The following is a 7,864-nucleotide window of genomic DNA, read 5'->3' on the forward strand; positions in this document are numbered from 1 at the left end:
ATCAGTCATCTTCCCAGGCCAATGGTTTCCAGAATCAAACCCCAGTCATATTCCCAGGTGACATGGTTCCAGAATCAAACCTCAGTTGTGTTTCCAGGACACAGGGTTCCAGAATAAAACCTCAGTCATGTTCCCTGGACACAGGTTTCAGAAATAAAATCCCAGTCATGTTCCCAGGTCACAGGGTTCCACAATTAAACCTCAGTCATATTCCCAGGCCAGAGGGTTCCACAATCAAAACTCAGTTCTGTTGCCAGACCACGGTTCCACCATCAAGCCTCAGTCATGTTCCCAGGGAACAGGCTTCCAGAAACAAACCTCAGTCATGTTCCCAAGGCACAGGGTTCCAGAATCAAACCTCTGTCTTGTTCCCAGGACACAGGTTGCCAGAATCAACCCGATATCATGTTCCCTAGCCACAGTCTTCCAGAATCAAACCTCAGTCCTGTTGCCAGGCCACAGGTCTCCACCATCAAACCTCAGGCATGGTCCCAGGCCACAGGGTTCCAGAATCCACCGATGTCATGTTCCCAGGCCACAGGATTCCACACTCTAACATCAGTCATCTTCCCAGGCCAATGGTTTCCAGAATCAAACCTCAGTCATATTCCCAGGCCACATGGTTCCAGAATAAAACCTCAGTCATGTTCCCTGGACACAGGTTTCAGAAATAAACTCCCAGTCATGTTCCCAGGCCACAGGGTTCCACAATTAAACCTCAGTCATATTCCCAGGCCAGAGGGTTCCACAATCAAACCTCTGTCCTGTTGCTAGGCCACGGTTCCACCATCAAGCCTCACTCATGTTCCCAGGAAAGACTGTTCCACAATCAAACCTAAGTCATCTTGCCAAGCCACAGGGTTCCACCATCAAGCCTCACTCATGTTGCCAGGCCACAGGGTTCCACCATCAAGCCTCACTCATGTTCCCAAGCCTGAGGGTTCCACTATCAAACCTCAATCATGTTGCCAGGCCACAGGTTTCAACCATCAAACCTCAGTCAAGTTCCCAGTAAACAGGGCTCCAGAATCAAACCAATGTCAAGTTCCCACGCCACGGGGTCCCAGTATCAGGCCTCAGTCATGTCCCCGTGCACAGGGTGCCACAATCAAACTCAGTCATGTTGCTAGGCCACAGGTTTCTGCCATCACACCTCAGTCAAGTTGCCAGGCCACAGGGTTCCAGAATCAAGCCTCAGTCATTTTGCCAGGCCATAGTGTTCCACCATCAAACCTCAGTCATGATCCCAAGCCACATGTTTCCACAATGAAACCTCAGTCACTTTCCCAGGCCAAAGGTTTCCAGAATCAAACCTCAGTCATATTCCCAGGACACATGGTTCCAAAATCAAACCTGAGTCATGTTCGCAGGCCACAGGTTTCAGCAATCAAACCTCAGTCATGTTCCCAAGACACAGGTGTCCAGAATCAAACCTCAGTCATGTTCCCAGGGAACAGGTTTCCAGAAACAAACCTCAGTCATGTTCCCAAGGCACAGGGTTCCAGAATCAAACCTCAGTCTTGTTCCCAGGACACAGGTTGCCAGAATCAACCCGATATCATGTTCCCTAGCCACAGTCTTCCAGAATCAAACCTCAGTCATGTTGCCAGGCCACAGGTTTCCACCATCAAACCTCAGGCATGTTCCCAGGCCACAGGGTTCCAGAATCAAACCGTTCTCATGTTCCCAGGCCACAGGGTTCCAGAATCCACCGTTGTCATTTTCCCAGGCCACAAGATTCCAGAATCAATCCTCAGTTATGTTCCCAGGCTACAGGGTTCCAGAATAAAACCTCAGTCATGTTCCCAGTCTACAGGGTTCCAGAACCGAGGCTCAGTCAGGTTCCCGGGGCACAGTATTCCACAATCTAAACAGATGTCATGTTCCCAGGCCTCAGGGTTCCAGAATCCACCGATGTCATGTTCCCAAGCCACAGGGCTCCAGAATCAATCCTCAGTTATGTTCCCAGGCTACAGGGTTCCAGAATAAAACCTCAGTCATGTTCCCAGTCCACAGGGTAACAGAACCAAGGCTCAGTCAGGTTCCCGGGGCACAGTATTCCACAATCTAAATAGATGTCATGTTCCCAGGCCACAGTTTTCCAGAATCACGCCTCAGTCACGTTCCCAGGACACAGGGATCCAGAATCAAACTTCAGTCATGTTGCCAGGCCATGGGGTACCACCGTCAAACCTCAGTCATATTCCCAGGCCACAGGTTTCCAGAATCAAACCGATTCCATGTTCCCAGGCAACAGGGTACCGGAATCCAAACCAATGTCATGTTCCCAGGCCACAGGATTCCACACTCTAACATCAGTCATCTTCCCAGGCCAATGGTTTCCAGAATCAAACCCCAGTCATATTCCCAGGTGACATGGTTCCAGAATCAAACCTCAGTTGTGTTTCCAGGACACAGGGTTCCAGAATAAAACCTCAGTCATGTTCCCTGGACACAGGTTTCAGAAATAAAATCCCAGTCATGTTCCCAGGCCACAGGGTTCCACAATTAAACCTCAGTCATATTCCCAGGCCAGAGGGTTCCACAATCAAAACTCAGTTCTGTTGCCAGACCACGGTTCCACCATCAAGCCTCAGTCATGTTCCCAGGGAACAGGCTTCCAGAAACAAACCTCAGTCATGTTCCCAAGGCACAGGGTTCCAGAATCAAACCTCTGTCTTGTTCCCAGGACACAGGTTGCCAGAATCAACCCGATATCATGTTCCCTAGCCACAGTCTTCCAGAATCAAACCTCAGTCCTGTTGCCAGGCCACAGGTTTCCACCATCAAACCTCAGGCATGTTCCCAGGTCACAGGGTTCCAGAATCCACCGATGTCATGTTCCCAGGCCACAGGATTCCACACTCTAACATCAGTCATCTTCCCAGGCCAATGGTTTCCAGAATCAAACCTCAGTCATATTCCCAGGCCACATGGTTCCAGAATAAAACCTCAGTCATGTTCCCTGGACACAGGTTTCAGAAATAAACTCCCAGTCATGTTCCCAGGCCACAGGGTTCCACAATTAAACCTCAGTCATATTCCCAGGCCAGAGGGTTCCACAATCAAACCTCTGTCCTGTTGCTAGGCCACGGTTCCACCATCAAGCCTCACTCATGTTCCCAGGAAAGACTGTTCCACAATCAAACCTAAGTCATCTTGCCAAGCCACAGGGTTCCACCATCAAGCCTCACTCATGTTGCCAGGCCACAGGGTTCCACCATCAAGCCTCACTCATGTTCCCAAGCCTGAGGGTTCCACTATCAAACCTCAATCATGTTGCCAGGCCACAGGTTTCAACCATCAAACCTCAGTCATGTTCCCAGTAAACAGGGCTCCAGAATCAAACCAATGTCAAGTTCCCACGCCACGGGGTTCCAGTATCAGGCCTCAGTCATGTTCCCCGTGCACAGGGTGCCACAATCAAACTCAGTCATGTTGCTAGGCCACAGGTTTCTGCCATCACCCCTCAGTCAAGTTGCCAGGCCACAGGGTTCCAGAATCAAGCCTCAGTCATTTTGCCAGGCCATAGTGTTCCACCATCAAACCTCAGTCATGATCCCAAGCCACATGTTTCCACAATGAAACCTCAGTCACTTTCCCAGGCCAAAGGTTTCCAGAATCAAACCTCAGTCATATTCCCAGGACACATGGTTCCAGAATCAAACCTGAGTCATGTTCGCAGGCCACAGGTTTCAGCAATCAAACCTCAGTCATGTTCCCAGGACACAGGTGTCCAGAATCAAACCTCAGTCATGTTCCCAGGGAACAGGTTTCCAGAAACAAACCTCAGTCATGTTCCCAAGGCACAGGGTTCCAGAATCAAACCTCAGTCTTGTTCCCAGGACACAGGTTGCCAGAATCAACCCGATATCATGTTCCCTAGCCACAGTCTTCCAGAATCAAACCTCAGTCATGTTGCCAGGCCACAGGTTTCCACCATCAAACCTCAGGCATGTTCCCAGGCCACAGGGTTCCAGAATCAAACCGTTCTCATGTTCCCAGGCCACAGGGTTCCAGAATCCACCGTTGTCATTTTCCCAGGCCACAAGATTCCAGAATCAATCCTCAGTTATGTTCCCAGGCTACAGGGTTCCAGAATAAAACCTCAGTCATGTTCCCAGTCTACAGGGTTCCAGAACCGAGGCTCAGTCAGGTTCCCGGGGCACAGTATTCCACAATCTAAACAGATGTCATGTTCCCAGGCCTCAGGGTTCCAGAATCCACCGATGTCATGTTCCCAAGCCACAGGGTTCCAGAATCAATCCTCAGTTATGTTCCCAGGCTACAGGGTTCCAGAATAAAACCTCAGTCATGTTCCCAGTCCACAGGGTTCCAGAACCAAGGCTCAGTCAGGTTCCCGGGCCACAGTATTCCACAATCTAAATAGATGTCATGTTCCCAGGCCACAGTTTTCCAGAATCACGCCTCAGTCACGTTCCCAGGACACAGGGATCCAGAATCAAACTTCAGTCATGTTGCCAGGCCATGGGGTACCACCGTCAAACCTCAGTCATATTCCCAGGCCACAGGTTTCCAGAATCAAACCGATTCCATCTTCCCAGGCAACAGGGTACCGGAATCCAAACCGATGTCATGTTCCCAGGCCACAGGATTCCACACTCTAACATCAGTCATCTTCCCAGGCCAATGGTTTCCAGAATCAAACCCCAGTCATATTCCCAGGTGACATGGTTCCAGAATCAAACCTCAGTTGTGTTTCCAGGACACAGGGTTCCAGAATAAAACCTCAGTCATGTTCCCTGGACACAGGTTTCAGAAATAAAATCCCAGTCATGTTCCCAGGCCACAGGGTTCCACAATTAAACCTCAGTCATATTCCCAGGCCAGAGGGTTCCACAATCAAAACTCAGTTCTGTTGCCAGACCACGGTTCCACCATCAAGCCTCAGTCATGTTCCCAGGGAACAGGCTTCCAGAAACAAACCTCAGTCATGTTCCCAAGGCACAGGGTTCCAGAATCAAACCTCTGTCTTGTTCCCAGGACACAGGTTGCCAGAATCAACCCGATATCATGTTCCCTAGCCACAGTCTTCCAGAATCAAACCTCAGTCCTGTTGCCAGGCCACAGGTCTCCACCAACAAACCTCAGGCATGGTCCCAGGCCACAGGGTTCCAGAATCCACCGATGTCATGTTCCCAGGCCACAGGATTCCACACTCTAACATCAGTCATCTTCCCAGGCCAATGGTTTCCAGAATCAAACCTCAGTCATATTCCCAGGCCACATGGTTCCAGAATAAAACCTCAGTCATGTTCCCTGGACACAGGTTTCAGAAATAAACTCCCAGTCATGTTCCCAGGCCACAGGGTTCCACAATTAAACCTCAGTCATATTCCCAGGCCAGAGGGTTCCACAATCAAACCTCTGTCCTGTTGCTAGGCCACGGTTCCACCATCAAGCCTCACTCATGTTCCCAGGAAAGACTGTTCCACAATCAAACCTAAGTCATCTTGCCAAGCCACAGGGTTCCACCATCAAGCCTCACTCATGTTGCCAGGCCACAGGGTTCCACCATCAAACCTCAGTCATGTTCCCAGTAAACAGGGCTCCAGAATCAAGCCAATGTCAAGTTCCCACGCCACGGGGTTCCAGTATCAGGCCTCAGTCATGTTCCCCGTGCACAGGGTGCCACAATCAAACTCAGTCATGTTGCTAGGCCACAGGTTTCTGCCATCACACCTCAGTCAAGTTGCCAGGCCACAGGGTTCCAGAATCAAGCCTCAGTCATTTTTCCAGGCCATAGTGTTCCACCATCAAACCTCAGTCATGATCCCAAGCCACATGTTTCCACAATGAAACCTCAGTCACTTTCCCAGGCCAAAGGTTTCCAGAATCAATCCTCAGTCATATTCCCAGGACACATGGTTCCAGAATCAAACCTGAGTCATGTTCGCAGGCCACAGGTTTCAGCAATCAAACCTCAGTCATGTTCCCAGGACACAGGTGTCCAGAATCAAACCTCAGTCATGTTCCCAGGGAACAGGTTTCCAGAAACAAACCTCAGTCATGTTCCCAAGGCACAGGGTTCCAGAATCAAACCTCAGTCTTGTTCCCAGGACACAGGTTGCCAGAATCAACCCGATATCATGTTCCCTAGCCACAGTCTTCCAGAATCAAACCTCAGTCATGTTGCCAGGCCACAGGTTTCCACCATCAAACCTCAGGCATGTTCCCAGGCCACAGGGTTCCAGAATCAAACCGTTCTCATGTTCCCAGGCCACAGGGTTCCAGAATCCACCGTTGTCATTTTCCCAGGCCACAAGATTCCAGAATCAATCCTCAGTTATGTTCCCAGGCTACAGGGTTCCAGAATAAAACCGCAGTCATGTTCCCAGTCTACAGGGTTCCAGAACCGAGGCTCAGTCAGGTTCCCGGGGCACAGTATTCCACAATCTAAACAGATGTCATGTTCCCAGGCCTCAGGGTTCCAGAATCCACCGATGTCATGTTCCCAAGCCACAGGGTTCCAGAATCAATCCTCAGTTATGTTCCCAGGCTACAGGGTTCCAGAATAAAACCTCAGTCATGTTCCCAGTCCACAGGGTTCCAGAACCAAGGCTCAGTCAGGTTCCCGGGCCACAGTATTCCACAATCTAAATAGATGTCATGTTCCCAGGCCACAGTTTTCCAGAATCACGCCTCAGTCACGTTCCCAGGACACAGGGATCCAGAATCAAACTTCAGTCATGTTGCCAGGCCATGGGGTACCACCGTCAAACCTCAGTCATATTCCCAGGCCACAGGTTTCCAGAATCAAACCGATTCCATCTTCCCAGGCAACAGGGTACCGGAATCCAAACCGATGTCATGTTCCCAGGCCACAGGATTCCACACTCTAACATCAGTCATCTTCCCAGGCCAATGGTTTCCAGAATCAAACCCCAGTCATATTGCCAGGTGACATGGTTCCAGAATCAAACCTCAGTTGTGTTTCCAGGACACAGGGTTCCAGAATAAAACCTCAGTCATGTTCCCTGGACACAGGTTTCAGAAATAAAATCCCAGTCATGTTCCCAGGCCACAGGGTTCCACAATTAAACCTCAGTCATATTCCCAGGCCAGAGGGTTCCACAATCAAAACTCAGTTCTGTTGCCAGACCACGGTTCCACCATCAAGCCTCAGTCATGTTCCCAGGGAACAGGCTTCCAGAAACAAACCTCAGTCATGTTCCCAAGGCACAGGGTTCCAGAATCAAAACTCAGTCTTGTTCCCAGGACACAGGTTGCCAGAATCAACCCGATATCATGTTCCCTAGCCACAGTCTTCCAGAATCAAACCTCAGTCCTGTTGCCAGGCCACAGGTCTCCACCATCAAACCTCAGGCATGTTCCCAGGCCACAGGGTTCCAGAATCCACCGATGTCATGTTCCCAGGCCACAGGATTCCACACTCTAACATCAGTCATCTTCCCAGGCCAATGGTTTCCAGAATCAAACCTCAGTCATATTCCCAGGCCACATGGTTCCAGAATAAAACCTCAGTCATGTTCCCTGGACACAGGTTTCAGAAATAAACTCCCAGTCATGTTCCCAGGCCACAGGGTTCCACAATTAAACCTCAGTCATATTCCCAGGCCAGAGGGTTCCACAATCAAACCTCTGTCCTGTTGCTAGGCCACGGTTCCACCATCAAGCCTCACTCATGTTCCCAGGAAAGACTGTTCCACAATCAAACCTAAGTCATCTTGCCAAGCCACAGGGTTCCACCATCAAGCCTCACTCATGTTGCCAGGCCACAGGGTTCCACCATCAAGCCTCACTCATGTTCCCAAGCCTGAGGGTTCCACTATCAAACCTCAATCATGTTGCCAGGCCACAGGTTTCAACCATCAAACCTCAG

This window comes from Balaenoptera physalus (assembly GCF_965194825.1).
Source record: "Balaenoptera physalus genome assembly, contig: HAP1_SCAFFOLD_75, whole genome shotgun sequence".
Lineage (NCBI taxonomy): Eukaryota > Metazoa > Chordata > Mammalia > Artiodactyla > Balaenopteridae > Balaenoptera > Balaenoptera physalus.